This window comes from Tachysurus vachellii, chromosome 11 (assembly GCF_030014155.1).
Source record: "Tachysurus vachellii isolate PV-2020 chromosome 11, HZAU_Pvac_v1, whole genome shotgun sequence".
NCBI classification, from domain to species: domain Eukaryota; kingdom Metazoa; phylum Chordata; class Actinopteri; order Siluriformes; family Bagridae; genus Tachysurus; species Tachysurus vachellii.
In genome coordinates, this window is record NC_083470.1 from 5,813,839 (window position 1) to 5,837,407 (window position 23,569).

The following is a 23,569-nucleotide window of genomic DNA, read 5'->3' on the forward strand; positions in this document are numbered from 1 at the left end:
TCCATTTCTCTACCCTTCTTGCTTCTCTCATCATAGGCCCTAAATCTTTTGATTCAAAACCTTGCCCAATCATCAGGGAGATGTGGGAGACTGCGTCTCCAACTTGATACCATTCGTGAATCTGTTCTGGCAGTACGGCATATGCAGCTACTCCTTGCCGACCAAGTATTATGCTGTCCGTGCTGATGACATATTTTCTTCCTTCTAGTCGTTCTTCCCATAACGATGCGTACTCTTCATCTTTTCCCCCTTCATCATATTTCAGGGTACAATGCCATGGTCCTCTAGCCTCCCGGCAATCTGGGCGTATGTAGTTTAACCATGGTTTCCATTCCGAATATTCTTTCCATATTTGTGATGTATTTTTGTCTTTGACTTCCATCCAATACACTTTGTCCAGCTCTGTCGTTTCCTCTTCTTGGCTTACTACTAGGTATTGCCGAGCTAACATTTCTGGAAGTGTTATCCACACTCCTGTTGGCCCACAGTGTATTTTGGCTCCTAGTTTACAGAGCACATCTCTTCCAAGAAGATTAGCTGGAGTGTCTGGGGAATAAAGTAGAGGTGCTTGCACTACTATTCCTTCTACAGTAATCCATTGTGGCTCAGTAAATCGTAGAGTCTGAGTTTTTCCTGAGAAGCCCACTGTCTTTATTGCTCTACGTGTGAGGGGAAGCTTTGCACCTTCTTTTCCAATGCTTGTAAATGTTGCTCCTGTATCAATCAGGAATGGGGCCTGTACTTCATTTCCGATTCCCACCATAATTGTTGGTTCTTGTGCAGGGTGCAGTGAGGTGGTACACTGCACCAGCTCCCCCTCTGGCTTCTCTAGGCCTCTTCACATTCCTCCTGGAGCTGAACCCAATGGGCTCCCTCCAGGTGGTACTGGGGCTTGTCCTTGAAACCCTGGGCCCATCCATTGGCCTGCCCAATTTCCAGCTCCTAGTGGTGTTGCTGCAGGTGCTTGTTGCATCCCTGACTGCCCTGCTCCTTGTTGAAACATTGGAGCAGGCATCTGTGCCGGCATCGGTTGTCTTCCTGGGTTTCCCATGACCCCTCCTGGTGCTCCATACTGTAAGTAGGGACACTCATATCTTAGGTGACCTAGGTTATTGCAATTCCAGCAGGTTTTTTCCTGTCCTCCTGCTCCCCAGGCCGGTCTCTGTGGAGGCTGTCTTCCTTGTCCTCCTCTTCCCCGACCTCTGGTTGGTCCCCATCCACGTTGTAGAGGTGCATACTGAGGATTCACTGGATAACTTGTTGGGTATCCCATAGGATACTGCATCATAGTTGGGGGCACCGGCTGTGTCTGTGTCACCACCTGTGGCACTCCTCCCTCTTGGGGTGGTGCTACCTGAACTACAGCTGGGGCAACCATGACTGCCGCCTGTTTAGTGTATTCTTTGTCCTCCTTCTTTTTCTTATCGTGGCTTTCTTGTTTGTTTCTCGTCAGTTCCCCCAGTTGTGCCTTGTGCAGTTGCACCAGCAAGTTCTCTTCAGCCTTCTTTGCCTCCCTTTTCCTTTTCCTGTGAAGTTCTGTATGGTGTATCACATTTGCCTCGAAGGTGGCCCATGGCATAGTGTTCAAACCCACTACCGTCTCCAGCTGGTCTTGAACTTCTGCTGGAAGAGCCCTTTTTAACATGAGCTTGAACAGAGTCATACTTGCGGGCGTTTCATCCCACGAGGCTCCCATTTCATCCCTCCAAGACTCCTGGAGTTTCAATACAAACTGGGCAACTCCCTCTTCTTCCTCCAGCTTTAGTTTCTCTACTTTGCCCGGATCGGCTTTAGTTGGGTATGCTTCCCTTAGCTGGTCCCACAGACGGTTTCTGTATGGGCCAAAGGTTATTCCATCTGCTCTTGAGTCATTCGCTTCTTTTCCTAGTCCAGCGAGGCCAAACATTTCCATCATTTTTGCCTTCCCAACTGTCTGGCACAGGATTACCTTCAGGTCACCCAAGGCCAGACTCTGTCCCATTGTCTGTTCCTCAAACTTTGTGATCCATTTTTGTGCCCCTTCACACACACTTGGCAGTCTTTTTACTAGTCCAGTCACATCCATGAAGGTCCATGGCACATAATGTATTTGCTGTCCTTTGACTATTAGGGGATACTGTGCTGCCATCTTTGGCATTGTGTATTTGTCCGGCTCGGCTGCGGCTGCTCCACGCGACTCAGGCTCATCTATCTCCCCCTCTTCGTCACTGGAGGTTTCAGTTTCTTCTTTGTCCACCTCCCTTTTTCGACTTTGAGCCTGTGACCGTGTGATCACACATCTTCGGCCCTGTAGTAGTTTCCACTTCGCTTCATCTCTTTTGTCTCTCATGGTGGGCTTGGCCCTCTTTCCTCGTTTTACTCTTTCGGTTGCTTTTGCTATCTTTTCTTCTTGTTCTTGCAACCTTTTCTCCAAGCCTTTGCATATTGCAGCTGTGGTTTCTTCTTTTTCATATTGTAGGCCTCTTATCCTTTGCTCGGCACGCTTCTGTTCTTCCTTTAGGTCTCCTCTCAACTCCTCCACTCGCATTTCCAGGTGAGATGTGTGTTCTTTCAGTTCCTGCATTATCTCATCTGCCATACAACTTTGTTTCAGAACTGTTTTAATTGCTTCACCTTGTTCTTTGTCTGGCCATAGGTTTACCTGCTCTAGTGAGGTTAATTGCACTTCTCCATCTATCCTCACTTTCATGCTTCTGTTATCCGGCTGAGATTTCTCGTCTTCTGGGCCCATCCCTTGGGATACTTCCTCCTTGTTTTCTGTAGCCAGGGAGGTCTGTGACTGCTGTCCAGCAGATCTTTTCACCCTTTCGTCCACCGTTTCTGCTCCTTCTTTTTCTTCCTTCTCTTGGCGGGGCTCTCCTTGTCCTCCCGCTATGAGGGCCCTTTTGGCGTGAATTTCCAGCTTATCTAGAGATTCGTGCAGTCTATCCATCAGTGCACTCTGTTCTTCCCACTGTATGTCCTGCATTCGCCTTCTACTTGCCCAGTAGGCCTCGTCCATCCTCCTCATCCGATATTCTCTTGAGGCTGGTGTGCTGTGTGCTCGCATATATTGAGATTGGGGATGTCCTGCCAGCCATTCCGTGTTTATAGCTTCTGTCTGCTGGTGAGATAGGTGAGGATGTTCTTTCCCCCACTGGGTATTAATATCTTCTATCTGATCATCCCAGTGCAACTGGTATCCACCGCCTTCGTCCCTTTCCTGTTGATTTTCTTTTCCTTCTTCTTTTGTAGTCCCTCTTGGGTGTTCTGAACCCCCCTTTTGCTCATCTTTGTGTCTTAGAATCTCATTCTCCTCCCTCTGGCTCCCTTCTTCTGAGGAAGGATGATAGGACCCTTCGTACTTGTTCTTAATATCTCTTTTTCTGCTGACATTTGTCGGATTACTCCTTTGACTTGTCCACCCGTGATTTCCAGTTCTATTTCTTGTGCTTCACCTTCTTGTCCCGTATTTATTACAGGGTATATTCCCTGATAATCGGGCTTCTTTTGTTCGTTGTATGGCGGGGGTTTGAGCTGCTCCACCCATTCACCTGATGGTGGGGCTGTAGCCTTCTCTTTCTCCTGTTCTTTGCTCTGTGACATTTTTAGCTTCTCTTCCCTTCTTCTCTTTCCTTCCTGTTCAAACCACTCCACTATTTCCCATTTCTTCATAGTTTTATCTATACTCTCTTTTTTCGCTTCCCCCCAGCATTCTATTCTTTCCTTCATCTTTTTACATTTCCCCTCATCAAATGTCCCACTTTCAGGCCACTGCAACTCTCCCTTTGTCCGGTCTTGCCACTTTTTCATGTATTTTCTAATTTCTTTTTCAGCATCCTTGTGCCTCATTATTATAATTGCAGCTGGGGTAATTAGACTTTTTCCCTTCTCCATCATGCACCCCTATCTCGCCCTTGTGGCACTGTCACGTGGTACTAGATTTCTGTGTACTGTTGACTACTTCAGCTGAACGTTTATTCTCTCTCTGGTAAACGTGGTTGTGCAGGGGTCCTTCTAGTATGGCTCTCAAAAGAAACAAGGCAAATATTAGGATCTCAAAGTATACGTACAAAAAAAAAATACAACTTTTAATTCAATAGTTATACTTAAAAATGGATTAAAATCAACCAACTACATAATCAACCAAGTATTGACCCATCCTATAATTTAATTCACTAATCAATCAGATAAATACCAGTTATTCAATTAATTAATTAATCCAATCCAGATTAAAGTTAAATTGTTTCAGTCACTCGGTAATTTCTCCCAACTGGTTTATTATTCCTCCTCTAACGCCTCATTTATAACATCATATAATAGTGTGTCCTCTAGTCAGTTAGAGAATGCCCCAGATTGGAAAGAAAACAATCTCTTGTTTTGGTTACACGTATCAGGGCGATTCAAGGCCTTACTGGCACAGAGTTACAGAGGCTAGAATGGAGGTTTCATTTCCACCAAAATAATTTTGCTGTAAAAATACTACAAGATACTACGGTAAACACATGTCAAGAGTTTATGAAGAACTCGAGATTATAACCATACGTCTTAGCTTCCAAAAACCGTTTCAAAGAGACCCAAGAGTGGATTTTATATGAATATTTTACACTAAGCAGTAGTATTTGCTCAAAAACACAGGAAAGCTATTCTGTGTGTGTGTTCTAGGATTGCGCAATACACCTTAAGAATTGTTATCACTAGCAGCCCCCCCCCGCCAGTTGGCCCTTATCGCACCTCCACTAACACACACACACAACTGCCAACAAACAGAAGGTGTTCTGAATACAGTGGAAAACCGTCATTGGCCTTCAAACTGTCTATCTCTACTCTACGGGCACCTATTGGCTCTTGTGGGGCCTTGTTTGATTCCTAGGAGTCTGGACTACAAATCTGACACCGAATTGTAGTTTTCTGATCCTCCAATGAGAAGTGAGAAATAAACTTACGGTTTTCGGTCAGAACAGTGATGATTGTGAGGCGAGCAAAGTGATGTGAATAATACGGCTGAGATTTTCCAACTCCCATGGATTCTTGGGAATCTAAGAATATGAACATCTATAATATTTGTTATGAAAGAAATCACTCCAGTGAGGAAAAAAGGAAGAGCTTAACGGCAAGTAACCCTTCTTATCATTTACTCAGTGTACCACTCTGTGTCTCACACAGTCCCTTGTCATAAATAGATGCTCTACTTGTTGTGTGTTACGTTACTTACCTCTTTGTACAGTCAATGCCGTTCCCAGATCCCGTTTAACTTGTCCAATCAGTGTACCTACAAAGAGTAATTCATCCTCCATACGAATTATGGGATTAATTTTTCTACATCACACATCAACCTGAATCGTCATTAGGTTCAACAATGCACATGAGTTATTCAAACACAGTTTATACATTACCGTGCACTCATTACGTACTCTTTATCACGTGTGTGCTTATTTGTTCGTTTGTGCTTGTGTGTTCACGTACACTTATCACGTGTGTACTTATTTGTTTATTTGTGCTTGTGGGTTCATGTACACTTATCACGTGTGTACTTATTTGTTCATTTGTGCTTGTGGGTTCATGTACACTTATCACGTGTGTACTTATTTGTTTATTTGTGCTTGTGGGTTCATGTACACTTATCACGTGTGTACTTATTTGTGTACTTATATTGTGTACTTATATTGTGTACTTATATTGTGTACTTATCTCTGTACACACGTACACTTATCACGTACACTTATTATTCACTTATTATCATACACAGATTCTCATACACAGATTATCATATACAGATTATCATATACTGATTATCATATACAGATTATCATATACAGATTATCATATACAGATTATCATATACAGATTATCATACACTTAATACCGGGGGCCCCCCTTTTTTTCTTTTTTTTCTTTTTTTTTTTTTCCACCGTCCCTACCAAGCAGACCTGTCTCAACCAACAGCGGTATCTAGGGACTAACGCGTTTTCATCACCTGCCGTCCTGCCCCGGTCCGTGAGTTTAATAGCACTCACACCGGAGGATACGCTCCAGGAATTTTACCATGCGCTTTACCACCTGCCGTCCTGCCCCGGTACGTGAGTTTAATAGCACTCACACCGGAGGATACGCTCCAGGAATTTTATCGTGCACTTTACCACCTGCCGTCCTGCCCCGGTCCGTGAGTTTAATAGCACTCACACCGGAGGATACGCTCCAGGAATTTTATCCAGGCCTAACCACAACATAATACACTCATGAGATTTTTCACACACACACACACACACACAGTCACATATCAAAACCTTATCTAGTTATGGGGCTTTCCCTTTGCTTTTTCTCATCCAGCTCTTTATCTCACCCTTAGGAGTTCTTATCTCGAGGGCGGCTGTCCGCTCTCCTTCCCGGGGCCACCCCCCCGTTCAGGCCACAGATTCACTATACACAGACATTTGAGTTTAACAGGCGTCTGCTCACCTTGTTATTTATGGCCGGCCTCTGTAGCCCGTCAGAGAGAGCGGTCCCGGTTCCGGAGGCAGTTCACGCCGTCCCTACAGAGGTCCCTTCGTGGTCGCCATTAAATATGTCGGAACTTAGAGCCCGTCTCCAAGTCGGCACATATCAGGGTGAATTATACTGATATACTTTATAATGCTTTTATACTATATAATTGTTACTAAAACTTAATTTACTGATAGCACTAACATTAATACGAATTAAAACAATGGGAAAACGCCTCAGACCTGGATGAGAATGAGCAAACTTCTTTATTGTGGTCACTCAGCTAACAATTCTCTAAGAGAAATTGCCAGTTTGAAAGTAACAAAAGAAATCCCAAAAAACCCAAAAAGAAAAAGCATCTTCATGAAGAGCATCGGCATGCAAAAAACAAAAACCCTCCGGACGGACCTGCAGAGTTACAGGATTTTTTACGCATACACATTTGGCCCCAAAAATTCTCCTCTATATATACGCTTCCACGCGCCTCCTTATCGGTCCCCCCCCCTCACAGACCGGTTTTCATATCACCTTTTCATTATGTCATCTTATTTACCGGAATCATCTCATATGTTTTTGTAACGTCCTGTTCCTTGCAGTCCCCTTGTTTTTCCTTCACCTTTTGCCCATATGCCCATTTATGGATTTTCCTCCCCTTAGTTCCCCGGGACCCAGGCCCGGGAGCCCAGGCCTGTGACCCTGGGTCTTCTTCATTCGCCATAACAATTATGCCTAAACAACAATTTTTGTTATTAAAAAGTGTGCTCAAAAAAGAGCTTCACTCCCTGGTCAAAGTTACATTTGCCTCTCAGTTTTTCCGTGCCAGACGTCCGGAAGATTTAATCCTTCATTCAACTACAATGGGTAAGTTTCTCCTTTGCTATTTTCTACTACACATGATTTGTAATAATTATAAGTCACTCTATGAGTCTGATTTATGTCAAAAGTTATTATGTTAAAAGAAAGCTCTTATCTAAATTATTTCTCATACAAGAAAGCTCTTATCTATTTGTCATCTTATATTGTCACTATTGCTAAACTCCTGCTAAACTCTTACTGCTATACTGTTGTCATTATTATTAAGCTATTGCTACTATAATGTTACTTGTGTACAAAAACAATGGAGTTCTTTGCTGACTCCTCTAATCTGTTAACTGCTTGAATTTTGATATGATCTCATACTATGATCTCATGCTATGATCTCAGCCTGTCCTTGGTCAGGCTGGGCTTGTTTACACTTATCTCAAGCTCCCGTTCCTCTATCTCCTCTAACTCCTCTTATCTCCCTTCAGACCCTTCGCATCAGCCAGCTCATCCTGGTTGCCCCATCATGTCCTCACCTCACCATCCTCGTCCGTCTCCCTACCCAAGGCCAATGGCCGCTGATGTCATGGAAAGCTATCGCCGCTTCCAGCTACTTCATATTACCCATGAGCCCGTTACGTGTCTGGAACAGCTCTGTTCTCCTGACCTCCCCGAGCATCCTCATCTGCTGTTCCATATTGTGAGAGGGCCTCTTACTAGCACGTCCTCGACTCAAACCCCTCTGCCTAACCTCGTGGATCAGAGAACCCAAACTGATGGCTGTCCTCATGTTGAGCTTTGCAACCCTGAGCTCGGGACTCCCGCTTCTCCTCCTCCTCCAGTGCCTCATGCCTATATCCGTCCTCTCAGTCCTGCCTTGGCATCTCCTCCCTCTGATTCCGGCCCTGGAACCCCAGATTACATTCCTTCTTCTCCCTCTGATTATGGCCCTGGATCCCCAGACTATTCCCCTACTTCGCCCTCCGATTACTGAGAATGTTTATAATAACCAATAAACCTATAACCATTCCCTCTGACTCCAATGTGGTTCTTATATATATATATATATATCTCATATATATATATATATTATCTTCAATTAATCATTACACCACGTCTTATAATAATAATAATTATATATATATGTAATAATAATAATTATAATAATATTATAATGTAATGTGTATTCTCCTAAGGTCCAAGGATTTTTCACAACACAGCTTCATCTCCAACATCCTTCTACCAGTATAACCATCTACTGTACAATACCTCCTCTGTACATGTCCAAATCATCTCAATCTAGTCTCTCTGACCTTGTCCCCAAAACAGACAACCTGAGCCGTCCCTATGATGTGCTCTTTCCTAATCCTGTCCATCCTCGTCACTCCTAAAGAGAACCTCAACATCCTCATCACTGCTACCTCCATCTCTGCCTCATGTCTTTTCCTCACTGCTACAGTCTCTAACCCATACAGCAGAGCTGCTCTTACTACTATAGACGGTATATCTACTATGCCATGTGTTGTATTTTTAATGTGGAAGTTGGGGTCAGAGCACAGAGTCAGCCATGATGCTGAGGGTTAAGGGCCTTGCTCAAGGGCCCAACAGTGGCAGCTTGGCAGTGCTGGGAATTGAACCCCACTCAACAACTCAGAGCCTCAACTTTTTGAGACACCACTGCCACCGTCTACATCTAGCCAACTGATATCGTATCGTTTGATTGATAATGTACAGTTCAATATTTAAGTATCTGCTTATCGATCCAAAGAAATACCAGGAAATATTGTAGAGTTTATTTTAAATGAAAGACGTTCTACTTTATTTACTGTCGATAGTGAGCACTCCTAAGTGAGGAGAACTTTCTGACTTTCGAGTTGAGCGACATTTTCTTTGTTTGCTTTTATAACCCACCAAGTTCCGAGCTGTAGACGAGCGCAGCATTAACTATGCAGCCTCGTTATTCATCTAACCGGAAATAATAGTTTTACAGTCACACACATGAACCACCTCTAACGCTGACTTGAATTTATCCATGCAATTCAATCTACGGGTTGCGTTGGCAACAGCAAGCATGACCTCAACACGTTCCCCTTGAACATAAATGTTTTATTAACATTTTATTGTGGTGAAAGGAATTAAAACGAATGTTCCATTTATATCGATATAAAGCGAGTGTATGACTGAAGCTAAAGTGCCTCTCATGAAATATTTATTTTGCACGTTAAAGTGAATTTTTACGAATGCTTGGTCACAAGTACGACCGTGGGTGCAGTCACGAGCGCTTTTTAAGTTTTATAGTTCTTTTTTTTTTTTTTTACCTTTGTGTTTTCCTCAAACGGTCGCTTCTCGGCGCTATTTGTGATTTATCGTTTTTGTGAACAAAGACAAGAATTTTGATTCCTGTGAAGAACATATTGTGTTCTTTCATCCACTCTGTAAAGCAGCAGGCCTTGAGGACATTACTGCTGTCCAACTTCATTATATATCACCAGTGCCGGTTTCCCGCCGTTACCTTTTAACAGCTCCATTAATCCCAGAAGACATTAAGGAATGAGCTATTTGCATAAATCTGAGAGAGACGGAGCAATAACAATGTACAGAACTGTAGTGCTCTCCTGGCTCTTTCTTTCTGATCCATTAAGCTCATATCCCTTTTTCAGTATTTTTCAGAAGTTTTTTTTCCTCCCTCGTTCTCACTCCCTTGGTAATTAGTTGCAAATTAAAAAGTCTGATTTAATGAAGCCAGTTAACTTGTTGCCAGCTGCATCAAGCATAAGATCACATGGGAATTCAGCATGGCGATGAGAAGCACCTCATGTCTCTGACATTTGAATAAATGCAAACAGGCAGCCTGCTGAGAAATCTTGTCGAGGGATGACTAAGCCGTCGTGATAATGATAACCAGCAGATGTTTCATAAGTTGCTGGGAATTTATTAGTGGCTAGCTATCAATAAACCGAATGCCGGACAGGAAGTATAAAGTTTATCTCCAGCCAAAGCTAACAGGCTTGTAGCTACCATCAGGGGGAAAAAAATCATCAGGATGGGGTTTGAATCATCTGTGTAATTATCTGTGTATGACTTTGTGATTAGTGGAATAACAACAATTATTCTGTAGAGCATCGGGCAATTTGTCATTTTAAAATGATATCATTAAAAAAAAAAAAAAAGGAAAAACGATTACACTAGGGGGCACGGTGGCTTAGTGGTTAGCACGTTCGCCTCACACCTCCAGGGTCGGGGTTCGATTCCCGCCTCCACCTTGTGTGTGTGGAGTTTGCATTTTCTCCCCGTGCCTCGGGAGTTTCCTCCGGGTACTCCGGTTTCCTCCCCGGTCCAAAGACATGCATGGTAGGTCGATTGGCATCTCTGGAAAATTGTCCGTAGTGTGTGATTGCGTGAGTGAATGAGAGTGTGTGTGTGTGCCCTGCGATGGGTTGGCACTCCGTCCAGGGTGTATCCTGCCTTGATGCCCGATGACGCTTGAGGCTCCCCGTGACCCGAGGTAGTTCAGATAAGCGGTAGAAAATGAATGAATGAATGAATGAATGAATGAACGATTACACTATTTTTTTCAACAAATTTTGGGTGTGATTAAAGGTTTGTTTTTTGTTAAAGAATATTTTAGAAACTTGTTTTTATTTATTTAATTATTGTTGGTTTGTTTATTTGTTTCAGGTACGAAGAATATTTGTGTTCTGTTTGTTTTGCTTTATTTTGTACTGCCAAGATGGGCTAATTTATTTATTTATTTACTTATTTTTATTATTTTTTTTTTATGTGTGTATGTTGTATTTGCATACATTAATTTAGTCCTCTCACAGTTGTGCAATTTTAGCAGCTGTGATTGTGAGTAATGATTTTATTTTCTGTTTTTGTTCCATTTATTTAGTTTTCTTTCACCTCATATTTCTTTTTAAAATTAACACAGTTCTAGTAATCTCTGGAAAATTGTCCGTAGTGTGTGATTGCGTGAGTGAATGAGTGTCTGTGCCCTGCGATGGGTTGGCACTCCGTCCAGGGTGTATCCTGCCTTGATGCCCGATGACGCCTGAGATTTCCCCGTGACAGGCTCCCCGTGACCCGAGGTAGTTCGGATAAGCGGTAGAAAATGAACACAGTCATATATATATGAATTTCCGCTTGTTTGTGAACTATTTCGAATAATTGTACAGAGATGTGATTATAGACAATATAATGTAGATAAAAGTAGGTGGATATTTAATCTGACAAATTATATTTGAATATATTTGTATAAGTTAATATACTGATTGTTTTATATGGTACGTTCCCTCGAAAATTAGACCTGTATGTTACAGAATTTGTGTCAGTAAATTGCAGCATTTAAATTTATTGCCTAAAATATATAGCGTTTGTTATACTGGTGTTCGCTGCTTATGAATCAACTCTTTGTTGTCAAATTCTATAGCTTATGTCCACTAGTGATATGACTCATAATCCACAATTATTCCTAGACAACTTTTTTTTAGAACAGATGTCGTTATCTGTACTTTGTATTATCACAGTGAAATGAATTCAGAATCATTTTTAAGGCTCAGTGTCCTGAATCTGATGGCAGAGAAAGTAGCGTTCTTTATATAGCACCAATGATTAATGCAGCTAAGAGAACAGTGACAAGTCTGTGCTGTGCTTGAGACTTAGGGAGTAAAGCTGTGTAAGCTAGAACTAGTCACAGCGACATGGAGAGAAAGTAGTCCTGACTACATGATGTCTCCTGTAGATGTGTGGAACAGCTCATTCACAGGCCAGAGAAAAGCATGCAGGAATGTGTCATGTGTGAGACACTAAGCAAGACTGTCCTTAGATTATTCTGAGTCTCAGCATTTTTAAATTCCTTCCTTCCTTCCTTCCTTCCTTCCTTCCTTCCTTCCTTCATCCTTTCCACCCTCCCTGTATCCTTCCTTACTTCCTTCCTCCTTTCTGCCCTCCCTGTATCCTTCCTTCCTTCCTTCCTCCTTTCCTCCGATCCTGTCATCTGCCTTCCTTCCTTCCTTCCTTCCTTCATCCTTTCCGCCCTCCCTGTATCCTTCCTTACTTCCTTCCTCCTTTCTGCCCTCCCTGTATCCTTCCTTCCTTCCTTCCTCCTTTCCTCCGATCCTGTCATCTGCCTTCCTTCCTTCCTTCCTTCCTTCCTTCCTTCCTTCATCCTTTCCACCCTCCCTGTATCCTTCCTTCATTCCTTCCTCCTTTCTGCCCTCCCTGTATCCTTCCTTCCTTCCTTCCTTCCTCCTTTCCTCCGTCACTGTCATCTTCCTTCCTTCCTTCCTTCCTTCCTTCCTCCTTTTAACCCTCTCTGTCTCTTTCCTTCCTTCCTTTCTTCCTTCTGTACTTTCATCCTTCAGTCCTTCCTTCCTTTCTTGCTTCCTTCTTCCATATCTGACTCCTTCCTTCTTCCCCTTCTCTCTCTCTTCTTCCTTCATTCCTTCCCTCCTTCACCTTTGTTAGATACCTAGTTAGTTAGTCAGTTAGTAAGTTCCTTGCTTCCTTGCTCCCTTACTCCCTGCCTTCCTCCCTGCCTTCCTTCCTTTCTTTCTTTCTTTCTTTCTTTCTTTCTTTCTTTCTTTCTTTCTTTCTTGCATTCATTCATTTGTTTATTCATTCATTCATTCTTTCTTTCTGAGGATGTGTGAAGCATTATGTCCACCCTTTGGTTTGTTTGGTCAGGGTTTTTAGTTCTGAAGAGAACTAAAATAAACCCATAATCTTTAGATATTCATAGGATGAATAACAAACAAAAGAAAAAACAGCACCACTAATTTCCTCTCAGTCACGTTATATAAAATGTGACCTCAGAGTCTTCTGCATTCACACCACTGGAATAAAAGTGTAGTTTTGGAAAGGTTTCTTACTTCTTTGGACAGTTCATAGTTGTACCCTTTTAAACAGGCACTATTTGTAATCTTTTTCTCCAAAGGGACAAACCAAAGTACCATTAATGCCTCAGAAGGAACCGTCTAATCCTCCTGAGAGGAGTGTACTTAGTTATAAGCTCCATTTTACCAAATTGCTTCGACACAAATAAAACATGGGAAAACACACAGTCCATTTTCAGATCTCTGCAGCGTCCGTTTACGTGCCGCATGAAGAGTTACGCATCCTGTGAAAAAGTAGTGAGGAGTCTTAGTGAGTATCTGCAAAGTTGTTTTCACCAGATGCTATCTGTATAATCCTTGATTGCCCAACTGGCTTTTATTGATTTACTGGTGGAGGAGATGCACAAGTCCACTCCCACCATTCAGTGTGCAGGATATTAGCAGGGGTTAGATTGCTGATGGGCTGCAGATGGTACCAGTGATTTCCACTCACCACTTTTCCCAGTCACATTTAATTGGACAGATTGCATTTTACATGATTAATCAGTATTTAGAAATTATACTGAGGATAAATTAACACACCAGTCCGACGTATGGCAAGTCCTTTTTGACGGTTTGCGGTTTTGTTAGCGCATCGGATCTCATTTAGAATTAAAAATCGTGCATAGGGATGGACAGCAAATGCAATCAGATTACTGCTGCTACGCAAGCAGGTGAGTGTAGAGCACTAATTCTCTTTTAGGGATGCACTTATAGTATTTCCAGGGATTTCAGAACAGCGTAACAGATATTGCGTTATCGGGCAGGCGTGGCCTATTTGATAATCTAACCCTAACCCTAACCCTAATCCGAACTACCTCGGGTCACGGGGAGCCTGTGCCTATCTCAGGCGTCATCGGGCATCAAGGCAGGATACACCCTGGATGGAGTGCCAACCCATCACAGGGCACACACACACACACTCTCATTCACTCACGCAATCACACACTACGGACAATTTTCCAGAGATGCCAATCAACCTACCATGCATGTCTTTGGACCGGGGGAGGAAACCGGAGTACCCGGAGGAAACCCCCGAGGCACGGGGAGAACATGCAAACTCCACACACACAATGCGGAGGCGGGAATCGAACCCCCAACCCTGGAGGTGTGAGGTGAACTAATCACTAAGCCACCGTGCCCCCCCAGCATAATAGATATAAAATATAAAATCTACCTGTATGACTGTTTTGTCCTTCATTATCCCTCGTAGGTATTTTTTTTGAAAGAGGGCATTTTTCCAAGACCTTCAGAAACATGGTAACGACAGATCTCTTTTAAGCCTTTTCACCACTACACTGGTGCTCGACTTATCAGGCATTTTCGATCATTATAAACAAATAAATTATTTTATGGTCTTTATATATTATTTTAAGTCTGATATAAGATGAGTCCGGACTCATCAGGACGTTTGTCTATTTCGTTTATTGGGACACCGAGTTTTAGTGGTTGAAAATTAGTGGCCTTCAAATTTTAGATGCTTATGAATAAGCACTTAAAGTTTCACAGAGAGCAGAAATGGGTATTGAAAAACATTTGTGTATTGTAAAAAAAAAATACTTTGTCATGAATATATTCTCTCTATTTGTCACCCCGGAAGGAGGAAGTCATAATAACTTAAATTAATAACTAAAATACACAAAACAGGAAAACAGACGAAAACTTGACAGGACAAAAGACGAGGAAACAAGGAACAAAAACAAAAGCACATGGCCAGGCTGAGTCCTGACACTATTGGGCTATGACATTATACTGTATGTAATGAAAATACAAATTCTTAAAGCCCTGAGTGTCTACTTTCATATGGCATTAAACAATAGGATGGAGTGGGACATGAAAAAGATATCCAATGCTGAACACGGACACGTTTTTTTAAAGACTGGAAAAAAAAAAGGGTTAAATACTGACTATACGGAGACGGCGTATGGGCCGGATGAACACTCTCCAAGAACTGAGGGCTAGTTGAAATTCTCACCTCATGTCAGCGTCCTGCTTTACTTCAGTAAAGAGCTCATTTCCTTCTCTGGATTAAGGCCCTGATCTGATTAGGAGTGAAATTGAAGTCTAATATGTGGAATGACTTTGCGTTTCTATGTAAGAATCTTAATGTCTCACCCATATGTGCAGTTTTTGGCTCAAATGAAAAAGTCAGTGTAACTTTTTCATTCATATGTGCCGTGTAGTGCATAATGTTGATATTTTATTTACACTAGGACGTGTTGGAGGTTTATTTAAATTCATTCTGTGATTAAATTACGTTTTAATTAAAGCATTCGTTCGTGCATTCTTTCGTCGCCGTTAGCTTCCAAATCCTTGTTCCTTGGGAAGTCGTGGCTTTGGGAAGTCATGGCCTAATTGTTAGAGTTTGACTCCTAACCCCAAGGTTGTGGGTTTGAGTCTCGGGCCGGCCACGACTGAGGTGCCTTTGAGCAAGGCACCGAACCCCCCCAACTGCTCCCCGGGCGCCGCAGCATAAATGGCTGCCCGCTGCTCCGGGTGTGTGTTCACGGTGTGTGTGTGTTCACTGCTGTGTGTGTGCACTTTGGATGGGTTAAACGCAGAGAACAAATTCTGAGTATGGGTCACCGTACTTAGCCGTATGTCACGTCACTTTCAGTTTTTTCACTTTCATTTTGTCCTGGATTCATAAGAAAAACCATGTGTACACTTATTCATGCAAAAAAAAAAAAAAAAAAAAAGTACTGAAAACGAGAGGTTTTGGAGATGCTAAGAACCCTGAGAACATTTTAAAGATCCATGCAGATCAGTAACCTGAGCTCAGGATCACGCCAGAGAGCCCTGAAGCTGTGAGGCAGCAACACTACCTGCTGTCGTGCCGGCGTTCAAAATGATAAATGAAATCATATTTAGCTTCTATGCGTTCACATGCATTGGAACTCTCTACTGAAGCATTTGAAATGTCATTAATGTCAACTAGAAAAATATCCCATTTGATATATAAATATTGCAAAAGCTGGGAATGTGATCTCATTCTGCCTCGAAATCAGTTTAGTACCTAGAACACATCATGTCAAATAGTGTATATATGTTTTCATTATTACGGCATAATCTCATGGATAAAAACCGTCAAGAACAATTCAAATACAAAGATTAATATTAGACAAAAGTTTAAGATTAATATTAGACTTATATTTAAATGTGTTTGTATTTATCCCCGGGGGGCACGGTGGCTTAGTGGTTAGCACGTTCGCCTCACACCTCCAGGGTTGGGGGTTTGATTCCCGCCTCCGCCTTGTGTGTGTAGAGTTTGCATGTTCTCCCCGTGTCTCGGGGGTTTCCTCCGGGTACTCCGGTTTCCTCCCCCAAAGACATGCATGGTAGGTTGATTGGCATCTCTGGAAAATTGTCCGTAGTCTGTGAGTGCGTGAGTGAATGAGAGTGTGTGTGTGCCCTGCGATGGGTTGGCACTCCGTCCAGGGTGTATCCTGCCTTGATGCCTGATGACGCCTGAGATAGGCACAGGCTCCCCGTGACCCGAGGTAGTTCGGATAAGCAGTAGAAAATGAGTGAGTGAGTGAGTGAGTGAGTGAGTGAGTGTATTTATCCCCAATGATCAAGCCTCAGGTGACTGAGGTAACTGTGGTGAGGAAATCCTCCCTTAGATGGAAGAGGAAGAAACCTTGAGACTCAAAAGTGCACCTCATCCTCATTTGGGTGACACTAGAGGGTGTGATTATAAACTGTTATAAACACCGGAGAGGTTTATTATGAATAAGGTCCTTTTTTACAGTCAGATACAGTCTGATAATTGTGTATTGATTAGAAGGTTATTGATTAGGAACACTAAAGCATTAAAGGAGAATCAGAACCAAAATTACAGTAAGAAGCTAAAATAAACCTGATCTCACAAACAGAGATGGTTGATATGGTTGGTATGTTGGCCTCGCACTTCCAGGGTTGGGGGTTTGATTCCCAGGAACTCTCTGTACACATAGCAACAACACAGAGTACTCAATTTCTGTTGCCTCTCTCTCTCTCTCTCTCTCTCTCTCATTTTAGTGCAGGTGAATGTTGGCATGCTGTCTCTGGCTTTAATTCAGTGCTGTTGGACCTTTGTCATATAGTGATTGTGTTTACATGCACACTAATAATGTGTTAATTATCTCATCTTTGGCACAGATCAATGATCAAGTGTGCAGGTAAACAGCATCCTGTGATATGTTTATCTCAGTAATTGAGTCATTCAGTATGTTTATGTCGTTAATCTCTTATAACTTGCCTCTAGCTGTACATATTACAAACAGCTCTACAAAATAGAGATGGAAGAGTGGAATGGCTTATTCCTAAAGTTAAAACCGAGACACACCTTTATCGGAGCTTGTTGATTAGAAATCTAATTGATTGGTGAAAGAGACAGAAGTAGTAGAAGAGAGAAGAAATATGATTATTTGGCCGAGACAAATTTTGCCATAATCGGCCACTTAAGTGTATAGAATTATAACAAATCAGATTAAAAGGAAAATGGAAAGTGGTAGCTCAGTGCTTAAGGTGTTGGACTTCTGCTCGGGAAGGTTGTGAGTTCAAGACCGAGGGCCACCAAGCTGCCGCCACTGGGCCCCTGACGAAGGCCCTTAACCCTCAATTGCTCCGCTGTATAATTGAGATTGTTATTTTGGTAAGGGAACAATTGTCTATATATATATATATATATATATATAGACAATTTTTCCCTTACCAGCCTCTTATGATTTCTTTTACAATTTTTCTTTTACAAAAAGATTTTTTTTTCTTTGAGCCCAATGTTTTGAAGACATTTACCTCAGAAGATGTGTTGATTCGTTGCGACTCTTCTTGAGGAGAAATATGTCGCGAATCTCTCCTGCGGAGTGAGGAAGAGGTGGACAGTTGGAGTTAAAAGATTTGCGCTCAAGCTATTTTCAAGACTTTAGATTGGTTAATAACTTGTAAAAATAACAGACCCACGTGGGGACTGACCAATAGCATCGATATGTGAAAAAATATGAAATTGACCAAATCTGGACTTACGAGGTTCCCGCCCGACAGCGACGATATATATATATAGCTGCTATAAAGTATTATTAAATAATAACAGGAACAAGAGACTACGTAATTACAAGTGGATAAAAAAGTACAAGGTAAATATTCGTTCTGTAAATAATACAAAATTGTCAGCAGGAGTCAATTCCAAAACACTAATCAACTTTGCACCACCTCACCATTACAGTATAGAAGAATAATGAACTAATGAAATATTTTTCTATACCAGCAAAACTTGTTGTTTTATTCCCTACTTATGTAACACCGTTCTAAACCCTAAATTACAGACTGTCATACAGACAGTGTAAAGTGAAGTGTTTTCTCTTTGTTGTGAGCTATAATAAGGTGTCAATGAAAAAAATTGCTGAGTGCAAATAACAAGATCTTTTCCAGAATCAATGAATCACAATTTATAAAGAAAACATTCTTTTTAAATGGCGTAATTATTTAGACTTCTTATACGAGCTGAACGGTTTTGTAATATTTTATAAATCCACGTTGCTGTCTGACGAAAAAAAAGGAATAAACAGATTCCAGGTTAAGAGCAAAACAAATGAGACACAGTGATTGGGATAGAGCTTTAAAGGATTCAGACGATTAGACAGGCCTGAATTTTACAGATATCGACTCTTCTGTAATTTGGCGCCTTGAAATGGAAAACAAAAACGTGCTTCAGTAGCAACGTGCATCAGTTTATTTGTTTCTATTTGTCTCTACGCTGTGATATCTGTGCATTAGAATGCTGCCGAGGAGATGCTGTGGATTCCATCGGTGAAAAGCTCTGTCTTCGTGGCACATCGCTGTCATTGATGAAGCTGCGTAATTTGGGCCGTGCGAGCACCGATGGCGAGGCCATAAATTGGAAAGCAAACACAGGCTTTTAAAGCAATATTTTCAGTTCAGCTCCCTAACTGTCCTTTTCTCATCACATCTGTACAAAATTGACAGATATCAGGGGTATGAAATCTTTACTGGCTTAATAGTAGATCGATCGCTTCACTTGCTGAACGAGCGTCTTTGTTGTGCGCTTTTTGTGGCATTCGGGTTACAGAGAGATGCCGTTTGGGGCTTCCTTGTTGCTCTGTCTTTAAATGGCTTTCGAACCCCACAGAGGAGGGAGAGTTGAGATGATTTACAGTCCTCAGCAAGCACGACGGTCTTCACTGCTCATCGCTGCGTCTCGTAGTGATGTTACGTTCTCAGCTCTGATTGGTCAGAAGGTCTTGGTTCATTTTCTGTAACAGCAGCTTATACAACAAGGCATATAAACCTAATGTAAAAAAAAATAATAATAATATATGAATATAAACTTGTTTATATTAATGCATTCCTTTTAATGCATTTCTATAGTAACAAACACAACACAGAAAGTTTCCATGTTCCACATTATTTACAGCTAATAAGGAATCGATTTTCAACATGCAAAAACTAAAGAAAAATAAATATTTACTATGATTATTATTAATATTATTATTCATATAAATATCAATATTAACACTAATTGTATTAATAATAATCGTAATATTTATTACGATTATTATTAATATTATTATTCGTATTAATATCAATATTAACACTAATTGTATTATTAATAATAATAATAATAATAACAATAACAATAATGATTCTTATTGTTATTATTATTATTATTATTATTATTATTTCTTAGAATGAAGTTTACTTGTAATGTGTAATTTAATGTCTTTGCAAGGAGTTTCCATTGTCACATCAGTGTAACAGTCAGATTTTAACACATGATTGATGATAGAAACACACACACACACCACATAATATCAATGTCCAGCAGTTCAGAAGATGCAATAACAGTTTGTAACAGTGAGAGCTACGAAGTTGTTAAACTCACGTACACATCTTTTCCTGTATTTAGATTAAACACTATTGTCTCTCATAAGGAATAAAACATTACTGCACATGCTATCATTCTGTTATGTGAAAATAACCAATGATGTAGTGTGTGTGCTGAGTTAAGCAGACTTAAGAGGAGTAAACAGTATAAGCAAATTTCCAAAAATGACTCTTTTTAATTGATTAATAATTTTTATATACAGCTATACAGATATAATGTACAGATACAATGTAATATCCATGAAACAAGTAAGACCCTGTTATCACTTACGGTTCAGCAGCAATAATCAGTTTTTGCTCAATAGACTTTTTTCCTTCTCTTAAATTTAATAACACAAAAAAATGAAGATTGTTTTGTTCCAAAAAAAATCTAGAAAGTTCTGAAGACAAAATTCTTTGTTAAATAACCTAAATCTGTATATTACTAGCCGTAGATTCGAGAAATGATAATGTATTATTATTATTGTTATTATTATTATTATTATTATTATTATTATTATTATTATTATTATTATTATATATTTACATATTTAAAATAATTCTACTTGTTTGTTTGTTTAATATTCACACTTGTGATAGATGCTAGATGGTATTTTATTGCTGTGTGCCTGTACAGTGCTAGACAATAAACTGGTATCGATCTCTTTATTAACCTGGGATTTGTCTTGCAGCTGGAACTAGTGTCAGAGCTGCTGATGAACCGAACACATTTGAGAATTCAATAGAACAGAATAGAATAATACGGATAGTAGTTCATATTATTCGGGACAAGGTCATCCTTCTGTGTCGTAGCCTTTTTTTTTTTTTTTTAGACAAAAGTGGGCTGGCGTACATGGCCAAGCAGTGTAATCTGCTGCTGAAGCTCATCTGAACTGAAGGACTAGTGTCAGCTATTGTGTGCTCTGCTGCCAGTGGACATTCATTATAGGCAGAGAAATTGTTTTGTGGACGCACCATGTGAAGGCTGAAGCAGATTTATGATGGATATGAAGAGAAACTGAGGGACATAACATCACACACATCTAATGCCATTATAACATCTAATGCCATTATAACATTGTGTGTGTGTGTGTGTGTGTGTGTGTGTGTGTGTGTGTGTGTGTGTGTGTGCTTTTCTGTTTACCCGGTATACAGACGATACAGTCAGCAAGTTTGCTGTAGAGATATTACCCTAAGCTTCACCTTTCATTCACAGCCAGTTTCTCATCTCTAACTCTCGGAGTCAGGAGTTCTCAAAGCTTTGCCAGTGTACCCTCTGTTTTCCCATATACCACCTTAAAGGTGGGGTGTGCGATGTTTGAAAAACATCGCGCTGACAAACAAAACAAACGTGTAGCCAATGAGCAGAAAGGGGTGTGTCTTGTCAATATGGGCGGAGAGAGTGTTTAGTCTGACATTAGCAGAAAGTGACTAAACATTGACAAGGCAGATAAAAATGAAAAGCGAAAAAAGGCTTATAATAAAGAAGAAGCAGGACCCGTGTTAATATAGGATCAGCTTTCCAGCGCTGGAGAGAACTGAACGTCTTCAGTGTGAAACGGAGCTAAACCTTTCACGGTACAACACACAGTACTACAAAAACACATTTGTATTACCATAGTATTACTCATTGAGTTCATTTATTGATAAAAATATCCCCTCTGCCAGCTGCCCCAGGAGGTTCCGACATAATAGTTGCCTGGGTTACGTATGTATGTGTGGGGCGGAGCTATCAAAACAGGGGTGACACCCATTTGGGTTAGGGGTGTGTTTGTTTTGGTGATTTCAAATGTCATCATTGGCTTTCAAACATCGTGCACCTCACCTTTAATGCTTTTTTAAATGTGAACAAATCTAAATTGATGCGGCGCTGAGAATTTTCATATCCGTCAGTGTGAAATATTTATCAAAACACAAAAAAATCCCTTGTTTTTAACTGCCTAGATTTATACTCTAGGTTCAATAAAGATTTAGAGCTCTTCCTACTTAAATGTGACTCAGTAAGTAGTTACAGGGATCTTTGTAAATAATTAAAGCTCTTTGGATGCTTTTGTGGCTTGAAGAAGGATCGAAAGTGGGGATTTATTTAGAATCGAAACGCAGTCGTTCGTTTCGAATGCGGTCCTGAGCACGGGCATGGTACGTTCGCATGTTTTATTTAAAGGTGCCTTATGTTTTCCAAGATCTACTGACTGAAAGGTGCAGCTCCCAGGCCTCACTGTGAGATCTGAGTTATACACTATGTATCTTCAGAGATAAAAATGCCTTTAGGTATTTCAGCTAAACCACACTAATGGTGAGGCTTTACTTGATGAATGAATGCCAGGTGACAAGGAAGCTGTCGATCTCTGACACACACACACACACAAGGAGACAACGTTATTATTTCTAATTCATACCAGAGAATGTATCTATATCCATGTGCATTTATTTTTCTGTAGTTTTTCTACAGAAGGGAGGCGATGCATCTCCAAACGTAGCTTATTTTTTGTCTGTGTGTACATTTTTTTTCCCATATAAAGAGAACATTATTTTCTCTTTATTTAAATAGGGAGCCTTTTTTTTCCCCTTCAATTCCTGGCATTTCCAGCAGTCATTGATCCACTGCTTGCTTGATTAATCTCCTATAAGAACATCAGCAGTCCATTACAGCCTGAATTATGCTTTGAATTCTGTCCAGGTCTTACTTTTACATTTATAGCTCACTAGGCAAATAGTTCTGATTGAAATGACACATTCTTGCACGATTGTTTCTTATCGATCAGTGATATCTTGTTGAAAAGCCCCTCGTTCTGAGAATTCTCTCATTTCTGGCCTTTGTAATATTTCTGAATTATGGAATTTGACTAATCAGATGATATCAGTTCATTTTCCGTAAATTCAAATCACAGGTTTATTATATTACATTATATATTATATTATCATATTACTTCTTGTAATATGTTGTTGTTTCTATAGCAACACCGATTCACAGCAACCTGAATGTGGATGCTTTCTGTAATCTATGACTATTGATATAGTAATTAAAAAAATGTGTTATTATAAACTATTCCTTTTAGAGGATGTTTAGAAGAGGTTTTACAGTTTCTTGGTCACAAGATGCATTTATTAATCCCTTTAAAAGAAAGCGAAGGAATAAGTCAAAATATTAAAACATTTCTAATGTGGGGAAAATGATTGACTGACACATAACAAGCTCTGTTGCATCTCCCGAGGCATCGTTTTAACCGAACGTACAGCTTCACAGTTGCTTAAAATTCTTGTTTTCTATGAACTCTTTCTTGAACTGCTGACATTTTTTTCAATGGTAAAACCATATATCATGAAATCCATAATGAATTATTTGTGTAGGTTGGATGGTTGTGATCTGGAGCTTATTAGGCCCAGCCTGATCTCTGTATATTTTACTGCTTTGGGTTATTTGCAGATTGGGACCTCTTGTGTCTAAACAGTGCAATTAATAATAATTAAACAATTATTCCCATGATAGACACCATCAAATATTTTGCACCCCTGATTTAAAAAAAAAAAAACCTACGTTAAATATCTTGTTGGTTAATCAAGATAAT

The 23,569-nt window shown here is 40.6% G+C and overlaps 1 protein-coding gene across 1 annotated transcript in view; it reads left to right on the forward strand.

Moving 5' to 3' along the window:
• Positions 1–23,569, forward strand: part of LOC132853832 (fibrinogen C domain-containing protein 1-like) — a 104,140-nt gene that overhangs the window by 54,630 nt on the left and 25,941 nt on the right. The window lies entirely within an intron of this gene.